Here is a 24,691-nt window from a genome sequence, read left to right as displayed (position 1 = left end):
TGACAGTAAAGCAAAAGATAGTTAATTGCACTTTCTCTAATGCAGGGGTGGGCAAACTACGGCCTGCGGGCCGCATGCGGCCCGCCAAAGGTTTTTATGCGGCCCACCAAGTCATTAAAAAAAAAATTTAAAAAATTTTTTTTTTAATTTTTAATTTTTTTTTTAAGGTTAATGGGGTGGGCTGTGCTGTTGAGTTACTTACTGGTATAGGGTGGATACGTTGACTTGAGTAGGGTGATCATTGCTCGGCACAACATCGAGGGCCGAAGGGCCTGTTCTGTGCTGTACTGTTCTATGTTCTATATGAGGCGCCCAGAATCATAACCGGGTGAAGTAATTATTTTACTTAATATACTATGCGGCCCCTTAAAATTGTGAATTTCTGAATGTGGCCCTTGCACGGAAAAGTTTGCCCACCTCTGCTCTAATGGTTGCATTTCAATCAGTTTCTAAGAACACATCATTCTGAAATTTTGATCAAATCTTAAAAATCTCCACAGTGCTGCGTGATGGACTTTATTTAAATATTATGAAGTCCCGGGAGGGATCTGTATTAGCAATTTAAATGTAACCTTTACCTGAAATATGTTGGAGCTGCTATAAGACACTGAGAAGAGTACATTGAAGATTTTCTCACTGAGGTATCATCACTGCTTTCCTCCTTCAGACTCTATACTGAATGACTTCTCATCCTTGGTGATTTCAGCCTATTCTTCAACTCCTCGGGCGCGATTTAATTAAATGGGAACAAAGTCCCATACTGAGAGTGTTTAGCCTCGTGTTTCCCAATGCTCACAGCGCAGAGAAACACAAATCTATTGAACGGCACTTGGGTTAGATTGGGGGCCTCAGCAGGGAACACACAGCCGATGCCACACATTGCCTCATTCTCTGCACTGAGGAGGTCAGCTCTCCGGAGCTCCTCAGTGTAGCAAGAGATCAGGGTGCCATTTTTAAATGGTGTCTCGATCTCCGGAGGCCATGATGCGACCCTCGGCGACCCCCCCCCCCCCGGCAAGCCCCCACTCACTATTCCCTACCCCACCCCAGCCCCTCCCTCGCATTCCTCCCAAAACATGCCACAGAGCGGAAATGCCAGCCTGGCACCTTGGTAATGCCAACTTGGCACCCTGGCAGTACCATCTGGGCACCTTGGCAGTGCCAGGCTGGCACCCAGGTAGAACTACCAGGATGAGAGTCTGGCAGTGCCAGGGTGCCTCAGTGTCACCAGCAGTGCCAGGGTACCACCCTGCCCAAAGTGCATGCACCCCAGATTGGTCTGGCACGGTCCCAATCGCCTGGGACAGCCCCAGACCAGTACTGAATGGCGCTCGCCCGAGGCCAGGGGATCGATCCCAATGCCTCGGGTGAGTTGAGAAACTGCATATTAGAGTTAGGCTAGCTGCCTCAGTCTAATGTTCAAATTTGCCAAAAAGTGAGCGGCGGATTTACACTGCAAAGTCTTGCGAGCTCGCATTAGATTTTGCGAGGCATTGTGAGCCAGGTAGATCTCAGGAGCGGGGCCTCCCGGCTTCTATCGGTCTATCAGTCTCGTTCCAGAGAATCATAGAATCTAAGAAACATAGAATTTATAGTGCAGAAGGACGCCATTCGGCCCTTCGAGTCTCCACCGGCCTTTCGAAAGAGCACCCCATTTAAACCCGCACTTCCAACCTAGCCCCATAATCCAGTAATCCCACCTATCCTTTTTGGACACTAAGGGCAATTTAGCATGGCCAATCCACCTAACCTGCACATATTTGGACTGTGGAAGGAAACAGAAGCAGCCGGAGGAAACCCACACAGACACGGGGAGAACGTGCAGACTCTGCACAGACAGTGACCCAAGCTGGGAATCGAACCTGAGACTCTGGCGCTGTGAAGCCATAGTGCTAACCACTATGTCTGGCGCAATGTGGCAATTCTCTACTCTCATATCTCCCATATCCTCCCTAATTCTCCCCCTCAATGTAAACTCCCCAACGCATTATCATGACCACCCATTTGACCTTGTAATCTCATGTAGTCTTGCCAGTCCCATTCAATCAATCCCAGATGGGACCATCTCCGATCAATTCCTCATTTCCACCTACATGCAACTTCCACACCTAACCCTACCTCCCTCTGGTTCCTCCACTGGAGAGAACTAAGCCCCAATTCTCTTACAACATAGAACATAGAACGATACAGCGCAGTACAGGCCCTTCGGCCCTCGATGTTGCACCGACATGGAAAAAAAAACTAAAGGCCATCTAACCTACACTATGCCCTTATCATCCATATGCTTATCCAACAAATTTTTAAATGCCCTCAATGTTGGCGAGTTCACTACTGTTGCAGGTAGGGCATTCCACGGCCTCACCACTCTTTGCGTAAAAAACCCACCTCTGACCTCTGTCCTATATCTATTACCCCTCAATTTAAGGCTATGTCCCCTCATGCTAGCCACCTCCATCCGCGGGAGAAGGCTCTCGCTGTCCACCCTATCTAACCCTCTGATCATTTTGTATGCCTCTATTAAGTCACCTCTTAACCTTCTTCTCTCTAACGAAAACAACCTCAAGTCCATCAGCCTTTCCTCATAAGATTTTCCCTCCATACCAGGCAACATCCTGGTAAATCTCCTCTGCACCCGTTCCAAAGCTTCCACGTCCTTCCTATAATGAGGCGACCAGAACTGTACGCAATACTCCAAATGCGGCCGTACTAGAGTTTTGTACAACTGCAACATGACCTCATGGCTCCGGAACTCAATCCCTCTACCAATAAAGGCCAACACACCATAGGCCTTCTTTACAACCCTATCAACCTGGGTGGCAACTTTCAGGGATCTATGTACATGGACACCGAGATCCCTCTGCTCATCCACACTACCAAGAATTTTACCATTAGCCAAATATTCCGCATTCCTGTTATTCTTTCCAAAGTGAATCACCTCACACTTCTCCACATTAAACTCCATTTGCCACCTCTCAGCCCAGCTCTGCAGCTTATCTATGTCCCTCTGTAACCTGCAACATCCTTCCGCACTGTCTACAACCATTGACCTCTGATCGCCACAGCATGTCTGCAGCTAATTGATTTGCCCATCTCAGCTTCACAGCCACCTTTGATGCCCTGGTCCAAATAAAAACATTACTATTACTAATCCTGGACATCCCCCCAGTATAGCCCCCGAATCCACTCATTTAAGTATAAGAGTCGCAGACTTGACAGGAGACCATGCACAACGAAAACACATAAATTATTCTCAGGTCCAGCTCTTATCAATCTCCAGCTTTGTTTCTCCACTGGAAACAGACCACTTAAACACCTTTCCCCTCTTCCACCCTTACTTCTAACAATAAGAGTGAGGGGCTAATGGACTCCGCCATTAAGATTGAAAACACCCAATCAGTTGCCTCTGCTGCGTTCCTCCTTTCCAACAGGCATTCGGGACAAACATCCTTCAACGTTTCCCTTGTCCCAGCCCTAAATTCACATCTTCCTCTCGTTTCCCTTGTATCACCCCCCCCCCCCCCCCCCCACCCCCACCCCCCCACCCCCCTGCCCTCTCCATGCTTATCTTGGCCATGTGATCCACCAACTGTATCCTCAACCCTATTCCTACTAAACTAGTAACCAATTCCTCCCTGGCCCCTGTGTTAACCAATACTGTTAATGGTTCTTATTCTTCAGATGTAATCCTAATCTCCTCTAAATCTGCTGTTATTACCCCTTTCCTCAAAAAATCAACGCCATCCTTGACAACAATGGGCAGAACGATGGCACAGTGGGTTAGCCCTGCTGCCTCAAGGAGCCGAGGTCCCAGCTTCGATCAAGGCTCTGGGTCACTGTCCGTGTGGAGTTTGCACATTCTCCCCGTGTCTGTGTGGGTTGCGCCCCCACAACCCAAAGATGTGCAGGGTAGGTGGATTGGCCACGCTAAATTGCCCCTTAATTGGAAAAAATGAATTGGGTACTCTAAATTTTTTTTTTAATTCCTTGAAAACAATTATCCCACCTCCAACCTTTTCCGCTCCAAAATCCTTGTAAATTATATATTCATCAAATCCCTACAGTGCAGGAGGAGGCCATTCATCCCATCAAGTCTGCCCCGACCCTCCAGAAGAGCCTGCTCCCCCGGTCTATCCCCGTAATTTGTGCATTGATCGTGGCCAATCCACCTAACCTGTACATATTTGGATTGTGGGAGGAAACTGGAGGACCAGGAAGAAAGCTGCGCAGCATGTTAGCACAGTGGTTAGCACAGTTGCTTCACAGCTCAGGGGTCCCAGGTTCGATTCCCAGCTTGGATCACTGTCTGTGCGGTGTCTGCACGTTCTCCCCATGTCTGTGTGGGTTTCCTCCGAGTGCTCCGGTTTCTTCCCACAGTCCAAAGATGTGCAGGTGAGGTGGATTGGCCATGCTAAATTGCCCTTAGTGTCCAAAGGAGGTGTGGGCTTGGGTAAGGTGCTCTTTCCAAGGGCCGGTGCAGGTTTGATGGGCCGAATTGCCTCCTTCTGCACTGTAAATTCTATGATTCTATGATTCCATGAAACCCAGGCAGACACGGGGAGAACATGCAAAATTCATAGTCACCAGCGGCTGGAATTGAACCCAGGTCCCTGGCGCTGTGAGGCAGCAGTGCTAACTACAGTGTCACCTCCCAAATCTGCCTATCTAGTCTAGATCTCCCGTCAATCCTGTTTCCATCCCTGCTACATACCAAAACTGTTCTTAGCAGTCACAAGAGACACCCTCGGCGACTGTGACAAAGGTAAACTTTCCCTTTTTGGTCTTCTCCACCTGTCCGCAGAGTTTGCTGCGGATTTTCACAGTAACTTCATTGCAGTGTAAATGTAAGCCTACTTGTGACACAAATAAAGATCATTATTATTGACCACGCCAGCCTCCTCCAATGCCTCTTCACAATCATCCAGGTCTCAGCTAATTCCATTCTCATCCATCTTATCACAGGCAGAGTATTACTTTCAATAGCCAGTCTTCCTCTTCCAACACCGTTACCTCTGGCTCCCTCCCTCCTCTTTCTGATCTATATTTTGTCCACTTGATCTCATCATCTGAAAACACAGCATTTGTTTTCACATGTACACTGTCAACACTCAGTTCCACCTTCCGATTCCTCAGCTGTTGCAACATTATCAGATTGCATGCTGATGAGTCCTATAGAGCAGAGTGAGGGGGAGAGGAGTAGCAGCAGGGACGATCTGAAGAGTGAGGTCTGGGGTGTGTTGGTGAGAGCTGAGGAGCGATGGGGGCTGATGGTAGGACTAACAGTGAGGTCTGTCAGGTTATAATACAATATAACAGAGCGGTCTGGTTGATTCGTCCCTGACACCTCTTCCCCTGTCCAGAACTCCCCAATGCTCAGGCCTGCCTGGACCCCTCTCCTCCCATCATGCATGCCAGAAACATTACCAGGCCTGTGTCAGACCTGACCACCTGGATTCAAGCCTCAAAGGTCTCCCACTTCGATCAATGCGGCCCAGACTTAATTTGAGGCTGAAGTACTGCCACTGGCCCTGACCTCTCCCAGACAGATTCAGAGGCCGGGATTCTCCCCTACCCGGCGGGGCGGGGGGTCCCGGCGTATTGGAGTGGCGTGAACCACTCCGGCATAAGGCCACCCCAAAGGTGCAGAGGTCTCCTAACCTTTAGGGGACAAGCCCTCACATTGACAGGCTAGGCCCGTGCTGGAGTGGTTCCCGCTCCGCCGGCTGGCGTGAACGGCCTTTGGCGCCACGCCAGCCGGGGCCGAAAGGTCTTCGCCGGCCGGCATAATTCCGCGCATGTGCCGGAGCGTCAGCGGCTGCTGACGTATCCCGGCACATGCGCAGGGGAGGGCGTCTCTTCCACCTCCGCCATGGCAAAGGCGGAAGAAAAAGAGTGTCCCCACGGCACAGGCCCGCCCACCGATCGGTGGGCCCCGATCGCGGGCCAGGCCACTGTTGGGGCACCCCCCGGGGTCAGATCGCTCCGCGCCCTCCCCAGGACCCCGCCGCCCGCCCGCGCCGCCAATCCCGCCGGTCAGGTAGGTGTTTTGATTCCCGCCGGCGGGAGAGGCTTGTCAGCAGTGGGACTTCGGCCCACCGCGGGCCAGAGAATCGCCGCGGGGGGCCCGCCGACCAGCGCGGCACGATTCCCACCCCCCGCTGAATCTCAGGTGGCGTAGAATCCGGGACACGGCGAGGGCGGGATTGACGCAGGCCCCGGGCGATTCTCCGACCCGACGGGGGGCCGGAGAATCCCTCCCAAGAATCTTTCCATTCCCGGAACTCCCGCAACCCATCCACAAAGCTGTTGAAGAAGGAAGGAGAGTAGTCCCAACTCTTTCCTCTTGGTTTCAGGTTCTAGATGGGTTTCATAGAATCAGAGAATCGTAGAATTTACAGTGCAGAAGGAGGCCGTTCGGCCCATCGAGTCTGCACCGGTCCTTGGAAAGAGCATCCTCACTAACCCCACACCACCTTTCTTAAGGGTTTGACTGTTGCCCTAAGAATTGTGGTAGTCACCACTGTGTATTATATTGTATATATGGCTTTTGCGGTAAGGCCCCTGTACTACAGGTACGGGGGCAGATCCCTGTCTGCTGGCTCTGCCCAGTAGGTGGAGTATAAATGTGTGTGCTCTCTGAACAGCAACCACACATCTGTGTGTAATAAAGCCTCGATTACATTCTACTCTCGTCTCGACGTAATTGACAGTGCATCAATTTATTACACAGAGATTTTTCAGAGATGGGCCTCCGCATCAAGCCGGATTGCCTGCAGCTGCATCCTCAAGCAGACAATGGCAAAAAAGACTTCAAACATTGGCTAGCTTGCTATGAAGCATACACTGGGTCTGCGCCAGACCCAATCCCAGAAGCACAGAAGCTCCAGATTCACTCTCCTCACTGACCAACGGTCGGTTGCCTTCATGTTTAACAACACACAGAAGGATAAGATCAAAAATGATAAAATCTTGAGGTGGAGGATCGAGCTCTCCACCTACAATTATGAGATTTTGTATCGCCCCGGTAAGTTCAACGAGCCTCCAGATGCCCTGTCCCGAGGTACATGGGCCAGCGCACAAGTGGACCAACTCCGGACCCTGCACGACATTCTCTGTCACCCAGGAGTCACCCATTTTTACCACTTTCATTAAGGCCAGCAATTTGCCCTACTCCATTGAGGAAATCAGGGCTATCACCAGAGACTGCAAGGTCTGCGCGGAGTGTAAACTGCACTTCTACCGGCCAGACTGTGCGCGCCTGGTGAAGGCCTCCCGCCTCTTTGAACCCCTCAGCGTGGTCTTCAAAGGGCCCCTCCCCTCCACCGACCGCAACACGTACTTTCTCAGTGTGATCGACGGATATTCCCAATTCCCCTTTGCTGTCCAATGCCCCGATATGACGTCTGCCACCGTCATCAAAGCCCTCAACACCATTTTCATTCTGTTCGGTTTCCCAAACAGCGACCGGGGATCCTCAGTTATGAGCGATGAACTGCGGCAGTACCTGCTCAACAGGGGCATTGCCTCGAGCAGGATGACCAGCTACAACCCCCGGGGAAATGGGCAAGTGAAGCGGAAGAATGGGACTGTCTGGAGGGCCGTCCAGCTGGCCCTATGGTCCAGGAACCTCCCGGCCTCCCACTGGCAGGAGGTCCTTCCCGACGCCCCGCACTCCATTCGGTCGCTCCTGTGCACCGCGACTAACAAAACACCCCATGAACGTCTCTTTGCCTTCCCCAGGACGTCCACCTCCGGGGTTTCGTTCCCAACGTGGCTGGCAGCTCCAGGACCCGTTCTCCGTCAACACGTGTGACTACACAAGGCAGACCCATTGGTTGAGAGGGTACAGCTACTCCACGCCAACCCACAGTACGCCTACGTAGAGTACACCGATGGCCTCCAAGACACAGTCTCCCTCAGGGACCTGGCACTAGCTAGTCCCCCCCCCCCCCCCAACCCTGGCCCTGGCGCCACCCTCCCTTCCCCCAGCGCATCCCACCGCAGCCCCCGCTCCAGGACAATCCGTCCCCCCCCCCCTTGCTCCCACCCGGGATGAAGAGGATTTCGACACCCTCCCGGAGTCACCGAAGACCAATCCGATGCCTGAGTCGTCACCAGCACTGCGGCGCTCTCGACGGCAGATCAAGGCACCGGATTGTCTAAATTTGTAACCTTCTCTGTAATTTTTAAAAGCAATCTGCATGTATATAGTTTTCCACCACCCCGCTGGACTCTTTTTTAACAGGGGGTGAATGTGGTAGTCACCACTGTGTATTATATTGTATATATGGGTTTTACGGTAAGGCCCCTGTACTACAGGTACGGGGGTAGATCCCTGCCTGTTGGCTCCGCCCAGTAGGCGGAGTATAAATGTGTGTGCTTCCCGTACAGCAGCCATTTCGTCAGCTGCTGGAGGCCACACATCTCTGTGTAATAAAGCCTCGATTACATTCTACTCTCATCTTGTCATAATTGATAGTGCATCAAGAATGTTACCATAGATTGTTATTCTTACAAGTCATTTTTGTTTATTTACAGATCTATATACATTTCCGTGCTCGACACAAAGTTGTACTTCTGCTTCCCACCAGACCTGTCTCGTAGCCACAGTGTGCATCTCCGCAGACACAAATCATGATCAGGCAGGAGCAAGAGGAAAGAAATCTGGGACAAATGGCCTCCCGGGCAACCCAGAGTGCCGGACAGGAGGGATAAATCCTGGGACAGTCCCGGAAAATCATCTTACCAGTCCCTATGATCCGAATTTGCACACCAACATGCCACATCTAAAGGACTGGGTGAACTGTAGCTGCAGGTATATAAATATATTATGCTGGTCACTGTGCATTAGGTAACGTGCGTACTTCCTTTCAAAATATTTTAATTATTATCGTCAAATATAACTATTCCAGACAAAACTGACTCTATGGTCACTATATCACAATATAGGCAATTCATATTTTACCCAGCAATGTAAATGATGAAACACTAACAGGAAGGTTATGGCATGAGTTGAAGCTAGAAACATTGCTAATTTAGTGTGATAGATTGTGCAATTACAAATGGTATTACAAATGTTTAGGCAAGCAAAATAGCATCTCTGCTCTGCTGCAGATCGACCTCTAAGAAAGAAAATGCCTGGCATCTGGACCCTGTTTGTTTGCCGCTTCCACTTCCATTAAACGTGTTTTTGCTCTCGCCTGGGAGACGGAGGGCCATGAGGGAGCTGTTGAATTGAGTTTGAAGCCACACTCCAAAACGTGAAAGGCAACATTTTCCAGGAATGCAATCCCTTTACAGGAACCCCGTGTTAAAATGATAAATGCTTCCTCATGAGAAAAATAATACTGCAGATGTTCATGACAACTTATCAGCAGGTAATCTCGCATTCATCTTAATTATACTGTTGCAAAGATTATAAAAAGTGTTACCTAACTAGTCAAATGCTACATGATCATCCTCTAAAGACAGCTTGCAAAAGTATTTTTCAAATAAACATTTTTGATTTAAAGGGTATTTTATGCTCATTATTGCAGTTGGTGAGGGAGGTGTGTGGGTGAGGGTGGTATGTGGGTGATGTGAGGGTGAGGGTGTTGTGTGGGTGGTGTGGGGGTGAGGGTGGTGTGTGGGTGAGGGTGGTATTGGGGGTGAGGGTGGTGTGTGGGTGTGGGTGAGGGTGGTGTGTGGGTGGTGTGGGGTAGGGTGGTGTGTGGGTGGGTAAGGGTGTTGTGTGGGTGGTGTGTGGGTGAGGGTGGTGTGAGTGTGAGGGTGGTGTGAGGGTGAGGGTGGTGTGTTGGTGAGGGTGGTATTGGGGGTGAGGGTGGTGTGTGGGTGTGGGATAGGGTGGTGTGTGGGTGGGTAAGGGTGTTGTGTGGGTGGTGTGTGGGTGAGGGTGGTGTGAGTGTGAGGGTGGTGTGAGGGTGAGGGTGGTGTTGGGGGCTCACTTGCTCACTGGAATCCAATTTCCATCCTGGTGACTACCCTTTCCTCGGAACGCCGACCACGTCCAGGGTACTCTGCTCTGCCGCGGTGAGGGGGCACAGGTCCGGTGGTCCAATCCAGTCTTTTGCCGCACCTGGCAATTAAGCCCAGCATTCTCCTGTGGGAAAGTCCAATGCATGAGGGGGTGGGTAGCTGGCGGGTTCAGTGGCTCGGGCACCCGGCCATGGCGGCTGGTATGGGTGGCGGCATATAGTACAGGGGACAGGGGTTGGTGCGAGGGACACAGTGTTGACTACTCACCCTGGCCACCCTGAGGAGGTTGTCCAGTTTTTTCCTGCATTAATCTCAGCATCGATCCTGAGCTCTGCCCATGGTGGATAATGAGTGAGTTGGCATGATAGATGTCAGGGCAAAGGGTTGGCATGAGTTGTCACTGGGTGGGTAGAGGGATGTAGGTTGCCATATTGAGTCTGGGGAGCTGTGGGTGTGGTTAGAGGGGCATTTCCAAACAAATTACAAAGGAACTACAATAAGATAAAATTATAGTTTCATTTGGCTTTCTTTATATTTTTCTTTTCCAATGCAGGTTTCCAATGCTTGCTTGTAAACATACAAAGCATGTTAAACAAGCTGATAAGCTGCAGGCACAGGGAAATATGATGTTGAGGTGATAATGGCCACTTAGCTCAAAAAGGGCAGGACTGGACACGGCACATTCCTGGATACAATGGCGTTCAGGAAAGAGAAAAGGAAAGAAAGGATGAGGGTTGGTAGGATTTGTAAGACCACGTCCTCACCCGCACCTGTTGCTCATCTAAAGGTTTTTGTCTCAACTCTTCACATCATTGTATTCACGGACAACTACCCGGATTCTGTTCCACTCAATTTGAAACACCTTTACAAAGTATCTGAGCAAAACTCACAATGACACCAGTTGATTAGGGGTTCTGTGCACTCGGGTCCGTATCAGGTAGCCAGTCCTTCAACAGGTCTCCCAGTGCAAGTTCGGAATGGCTGACAAGACCATGCCACTGACCACAGAAACAATATATGTCCTTGAGGGTTGTGTCCTTATACAACTTCCTGATCCTGGCCTTTGGCATATAAGGCAATACCTTAAATAAGAAGATCCGAATGGATTATTAATTCCACCCTAGCCTTCCAAGACTACCTCCACCTGGTCATATCCTGCCATTAGAAGGTAGTTGTCCCCTGGTTCATTCGAACAATGGGTGCGATCACAGTATCTTGGAGCATGAAGAAGTCTATTCACACATTCCCAAGAGCTCATTGTCTAGTTCAGTGTGTGTGTGTGTGTTTGTCTGTGGGGTATGTGTTCAAAATGGTGGGCTGGATTCTCCGCACCCTCGCGCCAAAATCACAGCCGGCGCGGGGGCGGAGAATCCATATTCCCGCAAGAAATCGGGACCACCGCCAGTTCCCCGATTCTGAGTGCCCCGAAAAGCGCCGTACTAGCTCAGCCATTCTCTGCCCCCGACCGGCCAATGTGCTCCAGCCAGTCGGGATACTCGCGTGACGGCTGCGGACTCAATCCGCGGCCACCCTGGTCGGGGGCAGGCCAATCGGAGGCCGGGGGGGGCCGTAGAGGTGGCCGGGGAATGTCTGTGCGGGGGTTGAGAGTCGGGCACGTGGCTGATCGGGGGGGGGGGGGTCTCTTTTGTGGGTCTAGCTCCGAGGTCCGACTCCGCCATGGAGCACGGCGCGGCCGCTGGTGGCCGCCACTGTGCGCATGCGTGGCCTCTGACCCGGAAGTGCGGGGGCCCACATCTGCAGCAAAAGCTGCTAGATCTATTCCAGATCCCTTCTCGCCCCCTGCAGGGCTAGGAATTCATGTCCCTTTGATACAGGATTTCTGGCGTAAAACTCCACCGTTTTGATGCCAGCATGGGGACATTGTCCCAATAATGGCGAATCCAGCCCATGGTCTTTGGTCAAAATCCTTCGCCATAGCTCCATCTTTTTACACCAATGAAATAAACTCTGCCCACAGGATTCTACCACAAGAAGCTTAAATTCATAAATATGAAATATAAAAGCAGTTATATGATGAAAAATGATTAAACATTACAATTTAAATTGTGCATTGGCTTACTTATTGTGTAAGAGGATATTACAGTCCTGGGGAGAGGATTCCCTGGAGGGATCAAGGATAACATTTGTTTGGTCAGAGTTAATGAACAATAGAGGTGCCATTACATTACTGCATATATTCTACAGGCCATTGTCGCCATCTAAGATGGCCACTTGCAAAGGACCATGGGAATTATGGCCAGCCCAGGACTCAGACAGATACAGAGCTTATGTGTATCTGAAACGCAGGTAACCAAGCCTGTTCGACAACCCCCCAGCTCGTTTACATTTCAATGGCCCATTTTCCCAGGACAATAGAACTCCAGTCAAGAAACTAGTACAGCCACAGACTGATCGGCGCCACTCCATTTACTCAGAGAGCCCAACTGCCAAGGTTAATGACCGCTAAGAACCCGCCCAGCCACCAAGGCACCCGCCCCTTTATTGGCCAAATTCGAAGACAGTGATCAGAGCCCTGTCGAACTATTGGGTCCAAGGTTAAGAACCACCACAAAGAGCGCAAAATCCCAGAGGGATAAAAGAGGATACAGCCATGTGATCTGTCTCTTTTGGATCCGGCCTGTGTCAGCCCAACTGTAGCAGGAACAGCCAGCCAAGTTCAAGACCAACGATCGCTAGCTGACGGATGAGCCCAGCAGAGACAGAGTCACTTTCTTCGAACCAGCCAAGTGAAATCCAGGTAAAGGCCTTATCCATTTGCACAGTGCCGGTCGCCCTGAAGTTAAGTATAGGTTATTGTAGCTGATAGGTTTAGCTCGTAGTAGATATTGTGTTTGCATGTCAAGATAATTCTTGTGTATGTAAATAAACCATCTTTTGAACTAACTAACTGGTTGTGTGATCATTTGATCGATATAAGGGAAGGCTTGTGGTTCACCAACATCATTACTATTAGCAACAGTTTTGCAACGCTGTTGGGATTGAAACGGGCAACACCATCACTGGTGGGAAAGGGGCAGCATGGTAGAACAAGCGGATAGCACTGTGGCTTCACTGCTCCAGGGTCCCAGGTTCGATTCCCCACTGGGTCACTGTCTGCGGAGTCTGCACGTTCTCCCGGTGTCTGCGTGGGTTTCCTCCAGGTGCTCTGGTTTCCTCCCACAGTCCAAAGACATGCAGGTTAGGTGGATTGGCCATGCTAAATTGCCCTTAGTGTCCAAAAAGGTTAGGAGGGGTTATTGGGTTATGGGGATAGGGTGGAAGTGAGGGCTTAAGTGGGTCAGTGCAGACTCGATGGGCTGAATAGCCTTCTTCTGCACTGTATGTTCTATGTCTAACACATATGGAGAACATTTGTTGGAAAAAACAGAGAGGTGCAAAAAGCGAGGAGTAATTTTACTGATGAACTTCAATAATCTGAATGTAGACCAAGATAGTAATAATGTAAAGAGTACAGAAGGAAAGGGTTGCTGAAATATGTTTTCTGCCCACCTATAAGATATCGGAGTAGAAGTAGGCCATCAGCCCATCGTGTCTTCTCCAGCAATTCAATGAGGTCATGTCTGATCTGATCTGATCATCCTCAACTCCACTTTCCTGCCTTATTCCCATTACCCTTGATTCCCTTACTGATACAGAATCTGTCTATCTCGGACTTGAACAGATTTAATGGCCTAGCCTCTACAGTTCCCTGTGCCAAAGAATTGCACAGGTTCACTGTCCTCTGAGAGAAGACATTTTTTCACCATTTAAGGGGTCTTAAGTGGGCGACCCCTTATTCTGAGATTATGCCCTCTGGCCCAAGACTCTGCCACAAAGCGAAACAACCTCTCAGCATCTACCCTACCAGGAAGGAGATGTTGCTGGAAATGATTCTGGGGAATGAATTGGGTCAAGTCACTCAGGTGTTCGTACAGGTGCACAGGCCGGACGGCGGAGGAGGAGCGCCGGCAGAGGAGCCGGAGCGGGAGCGGAGGAGCCGGAGCGGAGGAGCCAGAGCGGAGGAGCCGAGGAGCCGAGGAGCCGGAGCGGGAGCGGAGGAGCCGGAGCGGAGGAGCCGGAGCGGGAGCGGAGGAGCCGGAGCGGAGGAGCCGGAGCGTGAGCGGAGGAGCCGGAGCGGAGGAGCCGGAGCGGAGGAGCGGAGGAGCCGGAGCGGGAGCGGAGGAGCCGGAGCGGAGGAGCCGGAGCGGCAGCGGAGCGGCGACAGGGGGGCCCAACAGCAGCAGGTCCATCCCCTCTCCCTCCCCCCCCCACGCGGGCCAGGAGCGGTGCGGCGGCGGCGGCGGCCCCTCTTCTCTCCCCCCCCCCCCACGCGGGCCAGGAGCGGTGCGGCGGCGGCGGCCCCTCTTCTCTCCCCCCCCCCCCCCCACGCGGGCCAGGAGCGGTGCGGCGGCGGCGGCCCCTCTTCTCTCCCCCCCCCCACGCGGGCCAGGAGCGGTGCGGCGGCGGCGGCCCCTCTTCTCTCCCCCCCCCCCCAGCCAGCAGCGGGGACACCCCCCCCCCCCCCAGCCAGCAGCGGGGACACCCCCCCCCCCCCCAGCCAGCAGCGGGGACACCCCCCACCCCCCCCCCAGCCAGCAGCGGGGACACCCCCCCCAGCCAGCAGCGGGGACACCCCCCCCCAGCCAGCAGCGGGGACACCCCCCCCCCCCAGCCAGCAGCGGGGACACCCCCCCCCCAGCCAGCCAGCAGCGGGGACACCCCCCCCCCCCCAACCGGCAGCGACCACCGGCCCACTCGCCCCTCCCCCCCCCCCAACTGCTGTGACCACCACGTGGCAAAGACAAAGGGACTCTCTCTCTCTCCTGGTTGAGTGGGGAAAGAAGACAAAAGAAAAAAGAGACTTGTATTTCTGTTCTTCCCAAAAGAAAACTGGTAAAGAGAAAAGGGGTAGGGGAAATAAATTTAAAAAAAAAAAAATATATATATATATATACATATATAGATATATAATAATAAATAAAATAAAAATAGGGCGCGGAAAAGGGGGAAAAAGAAGAACAAGGAGAGAAGAAAAGATGAAGGGGAAGGGGGAGAAAAAAGTGCCAGAAGGGAGCCAAGAGAAAGGGGGCACCGGAAGTAGACTGGGCAAAGGGAAAGCCAGCTCGGGCGAACGAGTCAACACGCGAAGCGGCGGGAAGGATGCTTCGCCGCATCCAGAAGAGCTGGACGGGCGGGCAACCTCTCCCCTGGGGTTAGAGGGGGGCGTGAATTGGAAGGAAGCCTTTGCCGAGGTGGTGAGGGAGCAGCTGCAGGCAATCAAGGCAGAGTTAAAAGCAGACGCAGAGGCCGCAGCACAGGCAGCAGTGACCAGGGCCATGTCAGGGGTGCAGCAGGTTCTGACCAGATTGGAGAAGAAATTGGATGCCCAAGGGAAGATACTGGAAGCCCAAGGGAAGATATTGGAAGCCCAGGGGGCAACCATTAAAGAGCTGGAGAAGGCAGCGACTGACGCGAGCGACCGGGTCATATCCCTGGAGAGGGGAATGGTGAAACTGAGTGCAACACAGGGGAGCCTGAAGGGCAGGGTAGACGACCAGGAGATCAGCTCGAGAAGGCAAAATATTAAGATAGTGGGCCTGCCAGAGGGGATAGAGGGTAGAAATCCCACAACATTCGTGGCTGCGATGCTGGGCTCCTTAGTGGGGCGGGAAACTTTTCCCACCCCACCGGAAATGGACAGAGCTCATCGGTCACTGCGCCCGAAGCCCAAGGAAGGGGAAAAACCGAGAGCAGTTATAGCCAGACTGCACCGGTACCGGGATAGGGAGACAATCCTGCGCTGGGCCAAGGAGAATAGAGCCTGCAATTGGGACGGGCACGCCATCCGAATCTACGAGGATTTTGGAGCGGACATAGCTAAGAGACGGGCGGAGTTCAACAGAGCGAAAGCAGCTCTCTATAAGAACAAAGTACGTTTTGGTATGCTGTACCCAGCAAAACTCTGGGTCACATACCAACACAAGGAATATTTCTTTACAGCCCCTGCCGAGGCGAATAGATTCGTCGAGGAGCACGGGCTGGAAAAACGCCATGGGAAGTAGGGACGAGGGGCCCATGGCAAGGAGATACGTCATTCCGACGGGGGGGTGGGGAGGGGCGAGGCAAAGCCAGCCCCCTCCCCCCTGGCAGGAACACCCAGAACGGAAAACAACCCAATGCCCAAGGGCCCGCTCCAGGTGGGAGGCCAGGCCCCGGCACGAGGGAACGGGAGTACTGGAGAGGGGAGAGGGGAAGCGGGACAGCAACCTCCGAGAGGGGAGCCACCGTGCTAGCAGGAAAGCTAGCGAAGGGGGCGCGCAACAGAGCAGGGCCGCAGCGCACCCCCAACAGGGGGGAAGGCGCCAGGCAGGGGAGGGGGGGGATCACCCATCAAAGGTGGGAGAGCAAATGGGGACAGGAATGGGGGAGAGAGGGGCAATGGAGGGGTACACAGGGGTATCCCCGAAAGGGATAGAGCGGGGGGGGTGGCACTCGGGGGGCGAGAGACCAGGGAGGGGAAACGCAGGGACGAAGGGACAAAAGAGGCCAGTAAGGGAATAGGGCCACAAAGTGCCACAGACAAGGGCTCGAAACAGGGAACTGCTGCAAGCACCCACCCAGTACGGTCTGTGGGTGAAGGGGCCCCCCGGAGTGCAGGGGACTACCCGCGTGGCGGACACAAAGTGGACGGCCATGGCGGGTTTCCCCGGGACAAGGGGGAACCCCGGAGCGCAGGGACCCGACCGCATGGGGAGAGCAGTGATAGTGGACATCCTGGACGGCCCCCTAACAAAGGGAAACCCCAGAGGGCAGGGGCGCGTCCACCGGACAAATATGGTTAACCCCACAGGAGCAAGGGGGCAGAAGCCCCCCACCAGAATAGTCACCTGGAACGTAAGGGGACTTAACGGCCCAGTGAAGAGATCTAGAGTCCTCACCCACCTTAGAAACATGAGGGCCGACATAGTCTTCCTCCAAGAGACGCACTTGAGGGAGCAGGACCAACTGCGGGTAAGAAAGGGCTGGGTGGGACAAACCTATCATTCCTGCTATGGGGCAAGGGCCAGGGGGGTGGCGATCCTGATTGGCAAGAGGACAATGTTTAGGGCGACAAAGACGGTTACGGACCCAGGGGGACGGTATGTCATGGTCAGCGGGGCCCTGGATGGGGCGCCGGTAGTTCTAGTTAACGTGTACGCGCCCAACTGGGACGACACGAGCTTCATCCAAAAGACCATGGCAGAAATCCCGGACATAGCGACGCACCGACTAATCATGGGGGGGGACTTCAACTGTGTACAGGACCCAACGACGGACAGATCAAACCCCAGAACGGGGAAAACCTCAAACATGGCAAGGGAACTCAGCCACTATATGGAGCAGATGGGAGCAGTAGACCCCTGGAGATTCGCCCACCCGGGGGAGAAAGAATTCTCTTTCTTCTCCCCAGTACACAACGTGTACACCAGAATTGACTTCTTTGTGGTGGGGAAAACGGTGCTTCCAGAGATAGACAAGGTGGAATACTCCGCAATTGTGATATCAGACCACGCTCCACACTACATGGATGTGCGGCTAGAGACGGGAAGGGCCCAGCGCCCCAAATGGAGGTTGGACGTGCCTTACTAGCTGACAAGGCCTTCAGCGAAAGGATAGCGCAGGCCATAGCGGAGTACACTGAGATCAACCAAAACGGGGAGGTCTCACCCTCCACGTTCTGGGAAGCGCTTAAGGCAGTACTAAGAGGGGAAATCATAGCCTACAAAGCGCAAAGAGATAGTGAGGAAAGGGTGGCTAGGCAGAAGCTGGTCGACTCCATACTGGAGGTAGACCATAAATACTCCGAGGCCCCGACTGTAGAACTCCTGGCGGAGAGAAAAGAATTACAAAGGAACTTTGACCTGCTCTCCACCAGGAAAGCAGTACACCAACTCCGCCAGGCACGCGGGGCCCTATACGAACACGGAGACAAAGCCAGCCGCCTGTTGGCCCACCAGCTGAGAAAGCAGGCAGCCAGCAGAAAAATTGCGCAAATCAGAGATACCAGAGGCACGTTGGAAACAGAACCAGAGAGGATTAACAAAACCTTCAAGGCCTTCTACCAAGAGCTGTACACCTCAGAGCCCCCAACGGGGAAGGCTGGGATGAACCGGTTTCTTGACGGACTGAACATACCAGTTGTGGGAGAGGGCAGAAAACGGGATCTGGAAGCACCACTAGCACTGGGAGAGATCATGGAGAGCATTAGCTCCATGCAGGCGGGGAAGGCGCCGGGACCGGACGGATTCCCGGCGGACTTCTACAAAAAAAATGCGACAGCGCTGGCCCCGCACCTGCGGGAGATGTTCACAGACTCGCTAGCTAGGGGCACGTTGCCACCCACGTTAGCACAGGCCTCAATCTCGCTGATACCTAAGAAAGACAAAGACCCAACGGAATGTGGGTCATACAGACCCATATCTCTGCTGAATGCAGACGCCAAAATACTGGCCAAAATCCTAGCCAAAAGGCTAGAAGACTGTGTACCTGAGGTGGTCACAGAGGACCAGACGGGCTTTGTCAAAGGTAGACAGCTGACCGCGAACATCAGGCGCCTGCTGAACGTGATAATGACCCCCTCCGGGGAGAGAACACAAGAGGTGATCGTCTCCCTGGACGCAGAAAAGGCCTTCGACAGAGTCGAGTGGAAATACCTCATAGAGGTACTGGAGCGGTTCGGGCTTGGAACAGGGTTCACCGCTTGGGTAAAGCTCCTGTACAATGCTCCCATGGCGAGTGTACAGACCAACAATACCAACTCCCAATACTTCCAGCTGCACAGGGGCACCAGACAAGGATGCCCACTGTCCCCGCTGCTGTTCGCACTAGCAATTGAACCACTAGCAATCGCGCTCAGGGCAGCAAAAAATTGGAGGGGGATCCGAAGGGGAGGTAGAGAGCACAGAGTCTCACTCTATGCGGATGATCTGCTCCTCTATATCTCGGACCCACAAAGCAGCATGGACGGAATCATCGCGCTCCTGAAAGAGTTTGGAGCCTTCTCGGGCTACAAACTCAACATGAGCAAAAGTGAGATCTTCCCATTACACCCGCAAGGGGAGGGGGGGGCAGCACTAAAGGGGCTGCCGTTCAAACAAGCCCGACATAAATTCCGCTACCTGGGGATCCAAATAGCCCATGACTGGAAAGGGATCCACAAATGGAACCTCACCAGCCTGACGGAGGAAGTTAAAAAGGACCTGCAAAGATGGAACACACTCCCGCTCTCCCTCGCGGGGAGAGTTCAGACGATCAAAATGAACGTACTGCCCAGGTTCCTCTTCCTGTTTAGATCCATTCCGATCTACATCCCCAAGGCCTTTTTCAAAGCGCTGGACAAACTCATCATGGCGTTCGTATGGGGGGGTAAAAATGCTAGGATCCCAAAGAAGGTCTTACAAAAAACAAAAACCAGGGGAGGGTTAGCCCTCCCGAATCTACAATTCTACCACTGGGCAGCAACAGCCGAGCGAGTAAGGGGATGGATCCAGGAGCCAGAAGCTGAGTGGGTGCGTGCGGAGGAGGCCTCCTGCATGGGAACCTCCCTCCGGGCCCTCGCCACGGCAGCACTCCCATCCCCACCCAAAAAACACTCCAGCAGCCCAGTGGTGACAGCCACCCTCCAATCCTGGAACCAACTGCGGCAGCAACTTGGCCTGACCAAAATGTCGAACAGGGCTCCCATCTGCAACAACCATAGGTTCAAACCAGCACTGACCGACGCCACCTTCAAAAGGTGGAGGCAGGACGGGGGAACATTGACAGTCAGGGACCTATACACGGACGACAGGATCGCAACACTGGACGAACTGACAGAGAAATTTCAGCTAGCTGGGGGGAACGAGCTACGGTACCTGCAGCTCAAAAACTTCCTACGAAAGGAGACAAGGACGTACCCACAACCGCCACGACAGACACTACTGGAAGACCTACTGGACGCAAGTATCCTAGAGAAAGGGAACTGTAGTGACATGTATGACCGACTGGTAGATAGGGACGACACCGTACTGGACGCAACAAGGAGGAAATGGGAGGACGACCTGGGGATGGAGATAGGGTGGGGACTCTGGAGCGAAGCACTGCATAGGGTCAACTCCACCTCCACGTGCGCAAGGCTCAGCCTGACGCAACTAAAAGTGGTACATAGAGCCCACCTAACAAGAACCCGTATGAGTAGGTTCTTCCCGGAGGTGGAAGACAGATGTGAGCGGTGCCAAAGAGGCCCGGCCAACCACGCCCACATGTTCTGGTCTTGCCCCAGACTTGTGGAGTACTGGACAGCCTTCTTCGAGGCTATGTCCAAAGTGGTGGGGGTGAGGGTGGAGCCATGCCCGATAGTGGCGGTCTTCGGGGTTTCAGACCAGCCAGATCTATTCCTGGGGAGGAGGGCGGACGCCCTTGCCTTTGCCTCCCTGATCGCCCGCCGTAGAATCCTGTTTGGCTGGCGGTCAGCAGCACCACCCAGAGCTGCGGACTGGCTGTCCGACCTCTCGGAATCTCTCCAAATGGAGAAAATCAAATTTGCCATCCGAGGGTCGGACGACGGCTTCCACAGAACGTGGGAGCCATTCATGCAACTGTACCGGGACCTATTTGTGGCCAATGTACAAGAGGAAGAATAGTCGGGGGAAGGTAGCGGGAGGGGGGGGGGGGGCTACAGGTTCGTTACGGGGGTTCGATGGCTAGCTAAGGCCCAAAACCAAGCTAAATAAACATGTTGAAGGGGGGGGGGGGGGGCGCAGTTACTACTACGAAGATGCTTAGCTGTAAATATGTATGTTAATTTTTGCGTGTTTGTTTTTGTTTGTTTTTTTTTTTGTTTCTCTCTCCTAACAATTTGTAATTTGTTCAATATAAAATACGAAAACTGAATAAAAACATTTATAAAAAAAAAAGGTGTTCGTACAGGAATATTTCGGGAACAATGATCTTTTTTAAAATTCATTTAAGGGATGTGGATGTCGCTGGTTAGGCCAGCATTTATTGCCCACTCCTAGTTTGATGAGCCATCAATTGCACGAGAGACGAGTTGCTGTACAAAAGTTAGGCTTTAATAAGCTAGAACTTAGCCCTGCGTTTGTCTACAATAAAATGGACGACCGCCTGGCGTTCCGACTATTTATACCTTGGTATGGAGGCGTGGTTAACTCAGTCTCTCGACCAATCGGAAAGCTGTCACATGACTAGTCTCAACCAATCGGTCGAGAGGCACATGACCGACCAGGGCCAATGGTAAGCCGGTGTTCTGCACCAATGGCAGACAGCTATGCAAATCATATCACCACATATTTGCCCTTCAGAAGGTGGTGATGAGTTGCCGGACTGAACTGCTGCATCCTTCAGGTGTAGGTAAACCCACTATGCTGTTAGGGAGAGAGTTCCAGGATTTTTCCCCAGCGACAGTGAGGGAACGGCGATATATTTCCAAATCAGGATGGTGAGTGACTTGGAGGGGACCATCCAGGTGGTGGGGTTCCTAGTTATCTGTTGCTCTTGCCTCTCTCGATGTCAGTGGTCATGGGTTGGGAAGGTGCACTCTGAGGAATCTTGGTGAATTACTGCAGTACATCTTGTAGATGCTACACAGTGCTGCCACTGTTCGGTGGTGGAGGGTTTAAATGTGGAAGGAAGAGCAATCATACCAACATAAGATTTTGATTAGCATTATAAAGGACAAAGGGCAATCTAAACATTGAGTTGGAGAGGGCCAATTTCAGTGGATTGAAAATCAATCGGTTTCAGGTAAACGGAACTCAAAGGTTGTCTGGCAAAACTGTAATTGAACAATTGGCTGCAGCTGAGATATGTTCCCACAAAGGTGAAATGTAAAGCAAGCAAAGTCCAAACTCCCTGGATGGTGAAAGCGATAGACAGTAAAACGAAGCAGGAAAAAGGGAGCACATGACAAAAGTTAGGTTCTTAATGCAAGCCAGCAACAGGCTGAATATGGAAAATAGAGGGGAAGTGAAAAAGGAAATAATGGGCAGGGGGAAGTGAGAGTATGAGAAGAGATTGGCAGCTAATATAAAAGAGAATACAAACATTTTCTGTCAGTTTATAAATAGTAAAATTGTCGTAGGGAGGAGGGATTAAGGATGAAAAAGGAAGCCTATGGATGGAATCAGTGAAAATGTCTAAATAAGCACTTTCATCTGTCACAGGTCATAGTGAAAGTGTGAAAGAGGAGGTACTTGAGATACTAGATGGGCTAAACGTTGATGAAGCAGGTGTACTGGAACAGTAGGCTGCACTTAAAGTTGGCAAGTCACCAGGGCTGGACACGGTACATCCGAGAGAACTAACTTTGGAAGTTACAAGTATTCAATTCTCCCAAATAAGAGGTAATTCCAAAGGAATATAAAAAATCAAATGTTTCACCCTTGTTCAAAACAAAAGTGAAGATAAACCCATCAACTACAGGCGAGTCTATCCAACCTTGTTGAGCTAATATGATTAGATCTTTGATGAGTTAACGGTTAGTGTGTGTAATGTGGTTGATGAGGTGTACAGGGCCTTCCAAAAGGCATTTGACAAAGTGCCACATAATAGGCTTGTCAGCAAAGATGAAGGCCTTGGAATATAAAGGACGGGGACAGCATGGATATGAAATAAAAACAGAAAATGCTGGATAAACTCAGCAGGTTTGGCAGCAGCTGTGGTGAGAAACAGAGTGAACGTTTCAGGTCTAAATGATCCTTCAACAGAACATATGAAGTTGGCTGAATGACAGGAAATCGAGTAGTGCTGGTTGTTTTCTTTGGGCTGGAGGACAGTATACCGTGAGGTTTGCCAAGAATCAGCACTCAGATCACTGCTTTCCTTGACATATATTAATGACCTGGATTTGTGTGCGCACAAGGCGCAATTTCAAAGTTTGCAGATAACACAACACTTGGAAGTACACTGAACCATGGATAAGATAATGATTGATTTCAAGAAGATATGGACAGGCTGATGGAATGGGTAGGGTATGTGGCAGGTGTAATTTAACACAGATAAATGCAAAGTGATGCAGTCTAGTAGGAAGAATGTGGAGAAGCAATACAAGTGGAATGATGCAATTCTAAAAGGGGTGCCATGACAGACAGACCGGGGAGCTTTATAGGCATGAATCTTTGAAGTTGGTACGACTAGATGAGTAAGAGGTTAAAAAAAAGGTATCCTGAGCTTTAAAAATAGAGGAGGAAGGAACAAATGAGAAGAAGCTATGATGAACCTTTCTGAAACATTGACTCAGCCACCGCTGGAGTATTGTGACCTTCACTGAACATGGCACCTTAGGAAGGCTGTCAGGGTTTTAGAGAGGGTGCAGAAAGATTTATGAGGATAGTTCCAAGGATTGGAGAAGCTGGTATTGTTATCCATATAGAAGAGGAAGTATGATGGAGGTAGTAAATTCATGAGGAGGCATGCAGAGTAGACTGGCAGATGCTGCTTCCTACAGCAGAGGGGTTGTGAGCCAGAGGACATTGATTCAAGAGGATTGAAGAAAGAGCCAGAGATGACATGATGAAAAGACTTGTTTAGGGAGTGGTTTCTGTTCACTGCTTGGAAGAATGGTGGTGGCCGATGTAATAATATGTATAATTGAAGGAGAGTAAAGGGTTAACAAGATGATGTTCATGTATATCAACACTAGATGGCATCACTGAGTAGTCTTATAAAAGGCTGCATCTCTAAGCATTCTGGGAGAAGCTGTTGGAGAAGTTGATGAAGAAGGATAGTGTGAGGTTAAGTTAGAGTGCAGGTTGTATCAGAGAGAGATAGTTAACTACTGTATCATAGATTCAATACTATTATTTTGTTAGTTGTTACACAGTAGAGTGTGCAAACCATTTCAAGTAGTGTAAAATGAAGCAGCTTTGGTTTAAATATATAGCTTTATGGTCTTTTTAAACACTACGACTTTGGCTATCTTGGAGAACAATGCAGGGAACATAACAACCGGTTCAATCGTGGCTTTCAAAAGGGAACTGGATCAGTGCCTAAAGGGGAAAGATTTACAGGGCTATGGGGAGAGGGCCGTGGAGTGAAACTTTCTAAACTACTCTTGCAGAGAGCTAGCATGGTCTCAATGGGACGGACGGCCTCCTTTGCTTCTGTAACCATGCTTTGATTCCAGGTCTTCCACATTACAATTGTGGCTGCACTTCCAAAATACTTTGCTTTGCTGTAAAATGTTTATGAAGGTTCTGAGGCCCTGAAAAGAACCTATTGTAAAGGCCTCTGGCACCAAGTGAATCAAAATGGCAATGATTCAAAACAGCATACAGAATGTGCGGTGGAAACACTTGGCAACGATTTACACCACTTTCTGACGTAGTGAAGGTAGAGTGCACTTGTTTTTTAAAATATTTTTATTCTCCTCCTTTTTCACATTTTCTCCCAAATTTGGACCCACCAACAATAAACAATATGCAGTAACGAATATAATGCCAATCCCCACATCAATAACAACGATCCCATCCTCCCACCAAACCCCCAAACATTAGCCCGCATGTTAACACAAACAAATGACAAAACGAAATCAGGAATCACCCATAGTCACCATCAACACACACAGTCCCCCTCCCACCAACCCTCCCAACCCCCCCAACTAATGTTCGATTTTATCCAGTTCTTGTAAGTGCATAATGAATAATGCCCATGAATTGTAGAACCCCTCCATCCTTCCCCTCAG

This window comes from Scyliorhinus canicula, chromosome 20 (genome assembly GCF_902713615.1).
Source record: "Scyliorhinus canicula chromosome 20, sScyCan1.1, whole genome shotgun sequence".
In the NCBI taxonomy this organism is placed as follows: Eukaryota; Metazoa; Chordata; class Chondrichthyes; order Carcharhiniformes; family Scyliorhinidae; genus Scyliorhinus; species Scyliorhinus canicula.
This window is presented reverse-complemented; position numbering follows the sequence as displayed.